Source organism: Camellia sinensis, chromosome 5 (assembly GCF_055761805.1).
Source record: "Camellia sinensis isolate YWXY chromosome 5, ASM5576180v1, whole genome shotgun sequence".
NCBI classification, from domain to species: domain Eukaryota; kingdom Viridiplantae; phylum Streptophyta; class Magnoliopsida; order Ericales; family Theaceae; genus Camellia; species Camellia sinensis.
Window position 1 is genome coordinate 44970506 of NC_138965.1, and position 13950 is coordinate 44984455.

The window sequence follows — 13950 nt, forward strand, 5'->3', positions numbered from 1 at the left end:
CTAAAACAATCTTTTACAGAGGGAAACAACTATACTGAAAAGAAACTACTTGTTTTATTGAGAAAGAAAGAATTACAAATACTTGAAAGAAAAGCTAAAAATAAAATAGTTTGTGATTGACAGTGTTCCATGGCCTGGGGATGGCTTTGTCGTCTTCGTCTTCCAAGTGGTATGCCCCTTTACCAGCTAATCTAACCACTTTGTAAGGTCCTTCCTAATTGGGCCCTAACTTGCCATCTCCGGGTACCAGCGTATTCCCCATTACTTTGCGCAGTACACAATCTCCGATCTTGAATTGCCTTGGATGTACGGCCTTGTTGTATTTCCTAGATAGCTCCTGTTGGTATGAGGCAATGTGAACCAGCGCTCTTTCTCTTCTTTCTTCTGCGAGGTCGAGCTCTAATGCGATGGCTTCTCCATTTAAGTCCGGATCAAAATTTTCGCTTCTGATGGTGGGGAGGCCAATTTCCAGTGGGATTACTGCCTCCATGCCGTAGGCTAAGGAGAATGGCGTTTCTCCAGTTGATCGTCGAGGTGTGGTACGGTAAGCCCATAAAACATGAGGAAGCTCCTCAGCCCACTTTCTTTTTGCTTTTTCTAACCGTTTCTTCAATCCATCTAAGACAACTTTGTTTGATGCTTCTGCCTGGCCATTTGCTTGGGGGTATGCCGGTGTAGAGTTGTAGAATTCTATCTTGTACTCCTCACAAAAGCCCCTAAAGATTTTGTCATCGAACTGGGTGCCGTTGTCTGATATCAGTGCCTTGGGTATGCCGAACCGAGTGATGATATTCTGCTAGACAAACTTCTTCACATCTTTCTCTTTTATTGATGCTAGAGCTTCTGCTTCTACCCACTTTGTGAAGTAGTCTGTTGTTGCCAGGAAGAACTTTCTGTTGCCGGGTGCTATTGGAAGTGGTCCTACTATGTCCAGGCCCCACATTGCGAAGGGCCATAGACTAGTTAAAGGTAGAAGCTCTCTGGCTGGCTAATGTATTTGGTGTGCGAACTTCTGACATTTCTCGCACTTCTTGACATACTTCTCCAAATCTGCTTGCATGTAAGGCCACCAATATCCATGCGAAATTACTCTGTAAGCCAATGATCTTCCCTCTTGGTGGCTTTTACATACGCCTTTGTGAATCTCGAACAGGAATACTTCGACCTTGTTGGGATGGACACACTTCAGGTAAGGTCCAGTAAAGGATTTCTTGTACAAAGCCATTGATGGGGAGAGCCAAAATCGCTGTGACTTTGCTCTTATCTTGTTGGCCTCCTTCTTCTCTTCGGGTAAAATACCATCTTTTAGGAACATTATGATGGGATCCATCCATGAAAGGCATAGTTCGGCGCAACATATTTCTTCTATTTTAGGTTCTTCAATGCTTGGCCTGGGTAAGAAGTCGCTCAGTAGTGGATGTGGGATGGATGTATCTGCCATTGACGCAAAGCCTGCTAGTTTGTCTGCTCTGCTATTTTCTTCTCTGCCAATTTGCTCTATCCGCACTACTTCGAACTTCATGATCTCTTTTCTGACTAACACTTGGTACTTAGCCATCCTTTCATCCTTTGCATCGTAGTCACCTGAAATTTGGTTTACCACTAGCTGTGAGTCACTGTAAACCATTAGCTCAGTGGCCTTCATGTAGAGTGCTGATTTTAGTCCTGCCAGAAGCGCTTCATACTCCGCTTCGTTGTTTGATGTTAGGAAGCCAAGGTTGACTGCCTGTTCCACTACTAGGCCATCTGGTGAGATGAGGACTATGCCGAGTCCTACACCGTGCCTATTGGATGCTCCATCCACAAAGAGCTTCCACATCTCTCCAACGAACAGCTTCCAGCAAGTAGAGGGATCGGATGATGCCTTGGGGTCCTGAGTGTTGTTGGTGTTTTCTTCAAAGTCCACACTTACTGTTTACCCCTTGCTATCTAATTGTACTAAGTCTTTATTTGTCGATGAGTCTTTGCTTGGTGCAGCATGGTTTGTTTTTCCCTCATTTGGTTCACTCTGGTCTGTCTTGGGATGTGGCTGGGTATTCTGTATTAGAGGTTGCGCTATTCCGGCGCCACTTTCCATCCCTATTTCGGTTATACCCGTTAAGTCAACTAGGCAGACGTGATGACTTCCTGGTGTGAATTCTGTGACAAAGTCTGCCAAAGCTTGGACTTTTATAGCGGTTCTGAGTTGAAACTTGATGTCAAACTGTCCCAACTCTACTGCCCACTTCAAGATTTGCCCGGAAAAGTTCGCCCTCTCAAACAAAGCTTTTAATGGAAAAGCTATAAGGACGATTATGGTGTGGGTGTGAAAGTAGTGCGACAACTTCCTTGAGGCCATCATCAAGGCTAGGGCCATTTTTTCCAGTGGTAAGTACCTGGTTTTTGCGCCCAGCAATGTCTTGCTGACATAAAAGATGAGCAGATGTTGGATTCCTTCTGCTCGGACCAACACTGTGCTAATTGCGTGTTGCGAGACTGCCAGGTACAAAAATAGTTCTTCTCTAGGTATTGGGGTCACTAGCAGCGGTGGAGAAGACATGTATTCTTTCAGACTTTCTAGGGCGCGGTCGCATTCTTCATCTCACTCAAACTTGGCCTTTAGTGCTTGAAAGAATGGTCGACATCTGTCTGACGACCGACTTATGAACCGGTTTAGCACGGTTGCCATACCGATGAGATGTTGTACTTCTTTTACTGAGTTGGGCCTCTCTAGATCCCAAATTGCTTTGATCTGAGAAGGGTCTGCCTCTATACCTCGGTTGGTCATTAGGAAGCCTAGGAATTTGCCTGATCCTACGCCGAATGCACATTTGGATGCATTAAGGTGTAGCTTGTGCTTTTTTAGGATGTGAAACATCTCGCCTAGGTCCGTGAGATGGTCATTCTTATCCTTGCTCTTGATCACCATGTCCTCAATGTAGGATTCCATTGTTCTGCCTAACAATGGTTCGAACAACTTGGTGACCATCCGTTGGAATGTTGCCCCTGCGTTCTTAAGGCCAAAGGGCATGACCTTGTAACAATACAGTCCTCTTGGCGTCGTAAATGATGTGACCTCCTAGCCTGGCTCATACATAGCGATCTGATGGTAACCTCTGTACGCATCAAGAAAGCTAAGACGGTTGTGTCCTGCCGTCAGATCTACCAGTTGGTCTATTCGTGGTAGAGGAAAGCTATCCTTTGGGCATGCCTTGTTGATTGTTTTGTAGTCCACGCAGACACGCCATTTTCCAATCTTCTTCAGTACCACTACTGTATTGGAGATCCATCTGGGGTAGTGCACCTCTCTGATAGCTCCTGCCTTTAGAAGGTTTCCCACTTCTTCCGCCACTATTTCGGCGTGGTGGAGTGCTCATCTGCGAGTGCACTGTATGATTGGTCTTGCAGTTGGGTGGACATTCAATTGGTGACAGATGAAGTTTGGGTCAATGTCAGGCATGTCATATGGCGTCCAGGCAAACACTTCGATGTTAGAGGTCAAGAATTCCATGACCTCTATTCTCTCAGTGCTGGACATAGATGAGCCAAGCAAAAAGAACTTTTTCGAGTCCTTTTCATCTATTCTTACATGTACCAAGTCTTCCACTGCCTTCTGTTCAGTGGCTTTGCCAACATCCGTAAACAATTCATTGCTCTCAGGTTCTTCCACCATCTGAACAAACCCTTTGGCAGCTCGACTGCCATTTACTGTGACGAAGCATTGCTTGGACATAATTTGGTCTCCATAGACCTCTTCAATTACTCCGGCTTCATTGGGGAACCGCATTACTTGATGGTAGGTTAACGCTACCGATCGCATGGCGTACAGCCATGTCCTCCCCAAGATTATGTTGTAAGTGGAAGGGACTTTCAATACCCAGAATTCCACTTGTTTTGTCATGCTTCCTGCTCTGACTGGGAGGATAATCTTGCCAACTGGCCATTCTGGCATTGAGTTGAATCCAATCAGGGGAGATACGGCAGGTGCCAAGTCTTTGTCCTCCAGTTTCAACTGTTTGAAAGTTTCGTAGTACATTATCTCACATGAGCTCCCTTGGTCAATCAAAATTCGCTTGACGTCTTAATCCTTGACGCAGAGAGTGACGACCAGTGCATCATTATGAGGGTAATATATCCTTGCCAAGTCTCTGTTTGAAAAAGACATAACATTCGTGGCCTTTGTTCTCCCATTTTTAATGGTGGGCTGCGCACTTAATACTTCCCTTAAGTGCTCAGCCTTCTTTATCATTCCCCTGAGCTCACATACTCACTTAGGCTTGAATACCCCATGTATTACGTTTATCACGCCTTGAGGTGGGGCGCCAATCGGTGTTCCGTCTGGATGATCATGGTTTTGGGGGCTGGCCGCATCCCTCCTTCTATGTATCGGTCCAGGTGACCAGCTGCCATTAACTCCTCCAGATGCTGTCTCAACGGCGTGCAATTTTCAGTGCGGTGCCCCTTTTCCTTATGGAAGGTGCACCGAAATCTTTCGTCGTAGTCCTTTTGCGCTTCTCCCAGCTTAGCTGGCCATTTGATGAAAGGTTCATCATGTATCTCGCTGAGAATTCGGTAGGTTGGTTTCTTGAATACCGTGGTAATGGCAGTGCGGACTCTCAACCATCTTTTATCCTGGTCTTCTCCGTTGTCTCGCCTGCCTCGCCCGTTCTTACTTGGACATTCTACCGCGTTGACTTTTGCCGAAGTCTTTTTATCTGGTATTGTTGCTGTACCAGACTTTGTTTTAGCACAGGCGCCATCTTCCTCCACCCGAATATGCTGGTGTACCCTCTCCATTAAGGCTTCCATTGTGAGAGGAGGTGTCATGGTAATTGAGTCCCACAGCCTGTTTCTGATTGAAAGTCTTCTTTTGTATTGTGCGATGGCGAGATTTGTGGGACAATCTCCTATCTAGTTGAAGGTCTCCTAATAACGACTGTTGTAGGATCTCAACATCTCTTTGTCGCCCATGTCAATGGAGAGTAACTGATCGATCTCTACTGGCGTCTTGGTGTTCGTTCTGAACCTTGTCACGAACACCTCCGCTAACTGTGCCCAGGAGGCTATGCTGCCTCCTGGTAGCCTTTCGAACCAAGTTAAACCGAGGTCGCCAAGGCTGGATGGGAATAGGATGCATATCAAAGCCTCGTTCCGCCGGTATACTGCCATGACCTGGCGAAAGTGGCTTAGATGCATGTAAGGGTCTGTCTTCCCCTCGTACATTGTAAACATAGGCTGGATGAAGCCTGAAGGTAATGGTACGTTCTCAATCACCGGAACGAACGACGAGCTATATAGCCTTGCCAATGCTTTATCTGTTCGTAGGCAAGGTGCGATATTGGCATTCCTACCTCGACGCTTCCATGCGTCCGAGGAGCCAACCGTTGAAGGGCTGAAACTCTGTGCGGGTCGCGTGCCCTGGCATCCTCCTTCCGCCGTGCCCTGACATCCTCCTTCCGCCGTGCCCTTTCTTCAAGCACAGTTCGTAAGTCGGACGATCTAGGCAACTTCATTTGCCTAGATGCCATCTGGTGCGTATGTGAGGGCCGATAGGTGCTTCCCTCAGTGTAGGACCTCAATGTTTTCGTTCTCTCAGACCTGGAGTAACGAGTCCTGGAAGTCCTTGATTGAGTGTCACCTGTTCTGAGGCTCCTACTCTCCGCTTGTGACGGTGTGGTATGCCTACCACGATCTTCTGAGTGGCGAGGAGGCGTATTGTTTTTGCGCCCCTCTCCTGTCACCACCTCTTTTCCTTTTAGCTGGCGCTTCATCAATTCCATGTCCACCGCCATCTTCCTGATTAGCTCGTCCTGCTCCTTTACCCGATCCTCCAAAACTTGAGGGTCGATCCTTCGCCTCTGCCTATCAGGACTTGATGAGCGGCGGGGGCTGTTACCCCGTCTCCCCCTTGCATCCCTCCGGGAATTCTGTCGCTGGGGCTCTAAATCTGCCATGGGAGGGATAGAAGGCAAACCTTCGCGCCTCCCACCTCCCTCTGGGGTTTGTTCGTCAATGGCGGACTGCGGCAAATCTTCATTGTGCGCCATTGCGTCTAATCTAACAAGGAAAACTTTGATCAAGAGGTTTTGTTCTTTCTGTGATTCCCACAGACGACGCCAATTGTACGAGCAAGAAATAATCTTCTCGTATAATCCTGTTGATCAAGTCTGCGCTCCTCCAAACGACGTCGCTTTACTCCCTGAAAACACAAACGTGAGCTAGCCGGCGGGTGTGTGCCGGATACCTCTCTGATGCCTAAGTCAGCAAAATAGACAAATAGACAAAAGCTCTATATATTCGAGAATCAAAGTTGTGTTACCTCTCCATAGGTGATGTTGTGAGCTTTTATAGGTTCCGTGTGGCACAATTCAAGTAGGACTCTTACTCCTCCATGTAGAGTCCTCCTAGGGATCACCTTTTTGAAAGATAATGCTTATCTTTCAACACCCCCTCATTGCTTAAACCAAGTGAGATGGTTCTACTACGGTTGGATGTCAATACAACCGAGATAACATGGCCACGCTAAAGCCACAGACTAGATCGAGCTCCCACTAGCTCGGTTCTTCCTTTCACTGCGTGTACCTCGGTTTGACATATTCCAGCTGTGTTGTCTGAGATCGGACTGATCACATCGAGCTTTGACCGAGCTAACCAATAGCAAGGTTCCAAGGAAAGCTCAACATACTTCGGCCCAACATAGTATGACCGAGCTAACTGTCACTGCGCCAACCGTGGTGACCGAGCTAACCACCAAGCTCCTTCGGACCGGACTATATGCAAGGCTCTTCTGGACCGGACTAATTACAAGGCTCTTCTGGACCAGACTAATTACAAGGCCCTTTTACTCAGCCCTTCTTACCGTGGCCCACAGAATGACCCATTACCCAGCTCGGCCCAATTTATATATAAATTACCCTCTCAATAGGATAATTTATATTTTTGTCCTCTCTTTTGAGTATTTTTTTTTAATCAGCAAAAAGAACCTTTATTGATGAAAAAACCACATAAGAGATGAGATTAAATCAAAAAAATGAGAGGGAGAGCAGCATGCATCTACAAGCTCAACACTAGGAGTTTGGGGAGGAACCAAACCCAAACAAAACACAAAACAAGAAGATAGAACAAATTAGCATCCCATATGCAATCACAGCAGCACAACACAAATGGGATCTCAGCAACAACCATAAGACCACAACATAAATGAAAAATAGCAGCCACAAGACAATACTGACAGAGGCAAAGACTGAGACTCATAGAGACAATACTGAACCATCAGTAGTAGACCAGCCCAACAACCGAATACCAGCACCAGCATATCAGTTCAACAAATGCAGAACTTGCAGCCACCATCAAAAAACTTGCAGCCAATTTTCCACCCAGGACTCGCATCCACTACTAAGCATAGCAGACCAAAACAAGTTCCTTATGACAAAACAACACAACAACAAACTCACATCAGTCCAACAGCAGCCCAAAAGAACAAGAGATCAACAAACCATAGCATAGGAGCCTCTGCTGAGCAACTACACTTCTGTATTGAGCAGCAACAAACATAACTTGTAGCTTCACCCTGCTGCCCTGAACTCTATCCAATCAGCCAGAAAACAGAACCACGAAATGCACTTAATAACCAATCTGCCATACATTAGATATAATATCAGACATAGAGTAGGGAAAAATTTTCTACTTAGATTTTGTCCAGACAGCCACTCTGAATTTCACCATATCTTCTAATTCCACAAAATTTAGATGAGCATTACTAAACAAACATTCATTACGTATTTTCCAAATTGACCATAGCACAGCCAGAGGAACAATTTTCCAAATTTCTATCACATTCTTTTTGACTTTAAAACCATCCCACCAACTCAGCAAAGATTGCACAAATCCAGGAATAACCCAACACAACCCCTACCAACCCACAATCCCAGACCACACTTTCCAGATACAACCACAATGCAATAATACATGATTCTGTGACTCCACCTCAAATTTGCAAAAGACACAAAGAATCTTTGCATTAGACTTCAACACTCCAATCCTTTGCATAAAGACAACAGATTTCATCCTACCTTTCCATGCTAACCACGTCATAAATTGAACCTTGGGAGGGGCAATATTATTCTAAATGGCCTTAGCAATTCTTAGATTAGACCCTTTATTTGACTCCATCCAACTCCACGTTGAGGTTACAGAAAAGGTTCTAGATGGATGAGCCAACCATGTGCAAGAGTCCTCTGCTTGAGTTCTTAAGCTAGGCACCCTCTGGAGATACCCAATCAAGTTCTGAAGCTCCCCATTTTCCCAAGAAAAAAACGATATTCGGAAAGTAAAATTCCAGTCATCACCCCCATCTTTTCTTTGAAAAAAATCAAACACTGAACCATCCTTCTCAACTAATAGTGCAAAAAGTCTAGGAAAAACAAGAGCTAAACTCTGATCATTAAACCACACATCCAGCTAAAATTTTTCCCTAAGACCATTCCCAATCACAATCTTGAAATTAGACACAAAGAACTCCCTTAAGGAAGGGTTACTTAAAGCTAAGGGTATAATGGGGGTGTTTGGTGGAGCTTTTTTAAGCCAACTTATGGCTTCTGGCTTTTAAAAAGTTATTTTGGACTGTTTGGTTAAACTTATTTCAAACAGCTTCTGATTCTAACAACTTATTTTAAGTCAAAAAAGCTGATTCTGAGAAGCTACTCACCCCTTGCTTCTGATTATCAGTTTCTGCTGAGGACATGTTAATTCACGGTTATACTCTTAGATTTTTTTATTTTTTATTTTTTTAAAAATAGAAAAAGGCCCAAATGGACTATTAAATATTATTATTATTTTTTATGAAAAATGTAGACAAATAGTGAATAATAAAAAATAAAAATTAATTGAAAAAGTTACTTCACTGCTTATTTAACAAACACTACTCAGCAACTTAAATCTATAATCCAACAGCTATACCAAATAGATTAACAGCTTCTGATTAAAGTCATAATCTATAATATGTTAAGCTATAATCTATAATCAGTTTTAACAGCTACACCAAACAGCACCAATATCCTTCCATATGATAGAGAGCACCCTTGACTCCACTGTCCATGGACTCCATCTGCCACCACTTTGACCATACTTGATGCACACCACTTGTTTCCATATTACTTTATCTTCCAATCCGTACTTCCACTACTGTCACGACCCAAACCCGCCCCTATGGGTTTGGCACCGTAACCGGCCAGTAATCCGAGATTACCGAAGGCCTGCTTAACAGTAATACAGTGAAACAGAGTACAGGGGCCTGGCGGAAGCCAATACAGTAAATAAACAATGTCCAATGAGCTGTGACAGTCTGAATGCCAAAAAGAGTTTTCATATATACAAATACACAGTGCAGAACAGCATGTACAACATTTATAATCATTCAGATCAGGGACCTAATCCCTATTAAACAGTACAATAACAATCTATACAGTCTACAAAACAGTTACAGAGACAGACGGGGAAAATTAAAACACCCCTAAGCCATAGCTTGACAGGCTCGGAACCTCGTAGTGAGGCACAGTGGTTGGCTTGACAAAACTGGAGCTTACCCTGACGCTTCTAGCCATGGTTTGGTGCCTGTACACCTACATATATATATGAGCAGTGAGCTAAAGCCCAGTGAATAATGCGTAAAGAGGTTAAGAATGAATGTCCTTACAATAATGAAAACAGTTAATTAAATCAGTATTTCAGTCGTTCAGTCAGTACAGTCATATGTGGTACATCAATTAGCATAACAGTACAGTAAACAGTAGGTCTTGAAAGACCGAACAGTCAATGATGGCCATCAATCAGTAAACAGTAGTGGTTCCGACAAGGGAACCGACAGAGATCTCTGTAATAGTAACAGTCAATAACACTAATTGCTAAGGATGCCCCAATATAGTTCAGAATAGAGGACATACATTCATTCTATTAACAGTATCAATTCAGAAACAGTACAGTTCAATTGTTCAGAAGATAATCATTTTTGAACATATCTTTACACAGTTGTTACTCACAGAGTTCTGGGCTACAGTTAGGCTAGAGCGCGTCCCCAGTCGCCAACCCTACACAGTTAACAGATTAAATACACACTAAGCTACACAGTTGGGAAAGATAATAATTTACTCCCTATCTTGACTCGGTGTGGTTCTACATCTATATCCTCATTAAGATGCCTTAAACTAGGCCTAAGAATGCCTAGGATGAAATGAGGATGCAAAGATGCACTTTAAAAGCATTTTCAGAAAACAGGGGGCCCGCTCGAGCGTAGGTTAATCCGCTCGAGCGGACATGTAAACAAAGGTTTCCGCTCGAGCGCAGACTTAACCGCTCGAGCGTAATTCAAAATAGTCAAAAGTGCTGGATAGGTGAAATCTCCGCTCGACGCCCGCTCAACGTACGCTCGAGCATGAGACACAGGCCTCCACTCAAGCGTGAATTACTCCGCTCGAGCACCACTTTCCCCGTTCGAGCGGGAGTGCAAAATCTGGAAAATCCAGATTGCACCTCTAAGCTTAAAACCATGGTTTGATGCAAAATTTTCGATCCTCTTGGGCTCATTTCCTGGAAACATTTGTAAACTCATAGAACAACATGTTTTAAAGATCAATTTAAGAAACTAAAGCCCAAGGGTAGCTTAAACAAACTCAATTTCAAACCAATTTTTATGAACAATCTTCAAACATGACATGCATGAATTTAGCTAGCTTCCAAGCTTCCAAAACATGCTCCAAGGAGCCAATTCTTTTCAAAACAATATGAAATCATGGACTTAACATAATTATGAGCATGCATGTAACATTTTGCCATGAAAACAACTTAAAACTCAACAATCCAAACATGCATGCAAGAATTAAGCTATAATTCAACATGTTAGAACTAAATTATGACTTAGCTCCTCAATTAGACATGAACCATGCATGAATCAACTTAAAGACACAATCAAGAGGATGAAATTCATACCTAGGTTCCTTAATTACTAGTCTTGAGGTTCAATCTAGCAAGAACTCCTTTCAATTCCTCCAATTTCCAAGCAATTCTAGATGAAATCACCCAATCTCCCTATTCTCACTCTCTAGTCGGCAATAACAATGAATAAGGCTGAGGAAATGGTTTGCTCAATGTATTACAAGTCTTAATATGTGTAAAGTAGTGGGCCACTACTATGGCAATGTGGTAGATAATGAAACTCTTGTAATTTAGCACTATTTAATCTAATTTAATCATACCAATTCAGTTTTTAGATAAATACACCATAAAATCACATTAATTCTAAGGATTAACACTAATCAATTTCTGGTTCGGCCGCCGATAAGGCCTTCAATTTGCAATTTAACCATAAAAACATGAACAGATAATCAAACAGGCAACAGATAGAAATGCAATATAACAGATATACTTAATCAATTCAGTTTCAGATTCCAGTCAGTCAGTTCAGTAGTTCAATCAGTTCAATTACCAATCATAATCAGTCTCAGTTTAGCAGTAATCGGTAGTTTATCGGTAAATAGTGGTGAGGGTTGTTACAACTACCATTTGGTTAACAGGAAATCATTGACCTCATTGAGCTTCCTCACACTAAGCCCACCTTGGCTTTTATTTTGACACACCTCCTACCACTTAACCATATGTACTTTTCTCCTAACCTCATCACTGCCCCAAAGAAAATTAGACTGGATTCTATCTAGCTGCTTAACAACACCCACTGGCATCTTAAACAATGATAAAAAGAACAATGGCAGTCCTGATAAAATAGACTTAATCAGCGTTAGTCGCCCAGTAAATGATAAACATTTCCTCTTCCAAAGTGCTAATTTCTTTTTGAACTTATCGACAATTGGTTGCGAAGTTCTCCTCCTCATCAGATTTGAACCTAAAGGCATACCCAGATAATTCAATGGCAAATTCGGGGGCAAACAATTCAGTTTTTTAGCAAACGCTTTAACCAAAACATCCTCTACACCAATCCCAAAAACTTCGCATTTACGAAAATTAATCTTTAACCCAAACATTATGTAACAACCTTCATTCTTGTCTTAGTCATGTTCATGAGCGTTTACATGATTTTGCCTGGTTAAGCTTGCATCTTTAGACTTTGATTCGTTTTGCCTATGTAAAGGTTCCTATTTTGTTTTGATGCCATCATGTTTTGCCTAAGTGTTATGTGCATGCTTTGTTCCTTGCTGGGTGTGTTAAACCTAGGTCATATATCCTTTCTTACACTTAGGCCGTTGAGAGCCAACACCTAGGATCATCTTGGAACCACTTTGGTTGACCTCCACCTTCACCCTGGCATATTGGCCGAGATGTGTATCATCTAGGCCGAGATGTTATCATCTAGGCATCCTAGATCTTTGATCCTTGTACCTAGTGATCTTGTTCCTGGACAGGTATGACCTAGACCGAGGTGTGGCACATCTAGGCCGAGGTGTGGCACAGTTAGGCCAAGCGTTATCCTTCCTGGCTGAGATCAGTGAGACCTTACTTGCCGAAGCCTATGTCCTAATCCGAGATCATTGCCTTGTCAGAGTGCCCATGCCACCTTACTTGTTATACATACTTTGCTGTACTCTTGTCTTGTCATTCTGACACCTTTTTGAAGAGATCCAACCAGATGTTGCCACGTGTCCCAGCTGAAGGTTAAGTCAGCTGGCAGTAGAGAAAACATATCATTTGCTATATCTTTGCCCTAGAAGAGAGAGAAGCTCTAGGAAAGAGGAAGAAGTTGTTCTTAGAGTGAGAACTAGATTTCCAAGCTTGATCCTTAGAGTTTGAACCATTAGATTCGTGTTTTGAGGTTAGAATCTTGATCTACTCTTGTTGTTCTTTATATTGATCTGATCACATTGCATGATCTAGCATGATTCATAAGCCATGCATTGATTTAAAGTTTGTTTTGGAAAGAGAAAGTGATGTTCATGTGTTTTTAAAGAAAAACCAAGTTTTGATCCAAAAGTTTATAACAAGTCTCATGTTTTTGTGTTTGCTTTCATGAAAACTTCAAGTATGGGTGCCCAGGTCCATGTTTTTGAACTCATGCCATGAAATCTCAGATTTTGTAATAACAAGTTATGATTTTAGCATTCAAGTTCTTCATGTTCTTCATATTCATGTTCTTCATGTTCTTCAAGGGGGGAACCCAGATTTCCAGACTTCATTTGCCTAAGTGTGGTCACTGAGACCCACTCTTGCCTAGACCTCACACCTAGGCTAAGCATCGTATCTCAGCTTGGCCTATCTTGCATGATCACATGCACCTTAGCCTATCTTGCATGCACACCTAGGCCGACCATGGTACACCCTTGTCGGCACCTTGTAACATCTCGGCAAGCAGCCGCACACCTAGGCCTAGGAGACCACACCTCGGCCAAGAGGTGTGGGATATCGGCCAAGACTTCCTGAGTTCACCCAGCTAGGCCATTTTAGCCTAGATCATCTCTGTGCATCCATTCTGAGACCTGGTTGGTACCCAGCATGTTTTCCCTAGAAGAAAAACAGTTTTTTGACTCCCAGCACATGTTTTGCTTTGTCTTGACTTGGTTTTGGAAAGAAATGCCGGGTTCATTTTCATTCATGTAAAGCTTGTTTTGAGAATGCATTGCACAACCATCTTTGAGCATTCTTTCTTGTCTTCTTGAAATGCATTCAGTGGACTTTGCCATGTATTTGTAGGTCTTGGATTCTTGCCTTAAGCCCTACATCCGAAGAGCTATAGTGAGTGGTATTTCTAATAAAGCTATGTTATAATGTTTTGATAAAAGCTTTGCTTTGTTTTGTTTTGAAAAAGTATTTGATCAAGTGTGAATGAATATCCAATAGCTTTTGTATCAAGTATTATCTTTGTTTTGATGACATTCTTAGAAAGTCCTTAGTGCTAGGGGACTATAATGCAACTAGTACCCTTGTTTGAGATATCTCCCTTGCCACCGACGGTCTTGTACGAGTGGGTTT